Source organism: Mus caroli, chromosome 6, assembly GCF_900094665.2.
Source record: "Mus caroli chromosome 6, CAROLI_EIJ_v1.1, whole genome shotgun sequence".
Lineage (NCBI taxonomy): Eukaryota > Metazoa > Chordata > Mammalia > Rodentia > Muridae > Mus > Mus caroli.
In genome coordinates, this window is record NC_034575.1 from 496,260 (window position 1) to 497,434 (window position 1,175).

Here is a 1,175-nt window from a genome sequence, read left to right on the forward strand (position 1 = left end):
CACATGCTCCACTATGTTCATAGCAGCCTTATTTATAATAGCCAGAAGCTGGAAAGAACCCAGATGTCCCTCAACAGAGGAATGGATACAGAAAATGTGATACATTTACACAATAGAATACTATCAAAAACAATGAATTTATGAAATTCCTAGGCAAATGGATGGATCTGGAGGGTATCATCCTGAGTGATGTAACCCAATCACAAAAGAACACACATGATATGCTCTCATTGATAAGTGGATATTATCCCAGAAACTTAGAATACTCAAGTTACAATTTGCAGAACACAGGAAACTCAAGAAAAACAAAGAACAAAGTGTGGGCACTTCGCCCCTTCTTAGAATTGGGAACAAAACACCCATGGAAGGAGTTACAGAGACAAAGTTAGAGTACTTCTAAATACTTTCTCTGATTTCTTTAGAATTTTTAGACCCCTAGGTTGTATATTGCTGAAGATTTATGGTCACATATTGTTTCTGAAAGCAACTGAAATTAAAACTCTATATTTGTGTACATATTCTACTATTCAACAGCTTCTTGGATCTCCAATTCCATTTGTTTTGGTTTTCTTTAACTTGTTTAAACTTATGTAAAATATAAAAACACATTCAAAGTCAAAACTACAAAAGAATCATTTATCTAAACTCACTGCATATCCATTAACTCTTTTTTGCCTCCATCCTGTTCCAAGTTTATATCAATGAAGTATGTCAACATCTTCCGTATTCTTCGAGAGTGTGCCTGTTTATTCTTGTTGCCCTAGTCCCATTTCCTCACTGTCTTCCTGGGTGTGATCATACACACACACACACACTCTGCTCACGCCCCACGTGTCACTTCCTTGGCCATTCTCATTCTGACATCCAGTTTGTTTACAGTATTCTGCATCAGACAATATCCTCAAGCATGAAATAACCATGATAGGTTTCAGATGAGTGTCTTTTCAGGCAAAGAGTGGATATACTTGTAATTTTGTTAAAGAGTTAATTTTAAATGTTAAATTTACTAAAATGATATGTATAGTTTTTTTCATTTTTCCTTTTACAAAGAAAGAAAAACACTATCTTATTGTAATAACCACTTTTTTTTTTTTTTTTTTTTTTTTTTTTGGTTTTTCGAGACAGGGTTTCTCTGTGTAGCCTTGGCTGTCCTGGAACTCACTTTGTAGACCAGG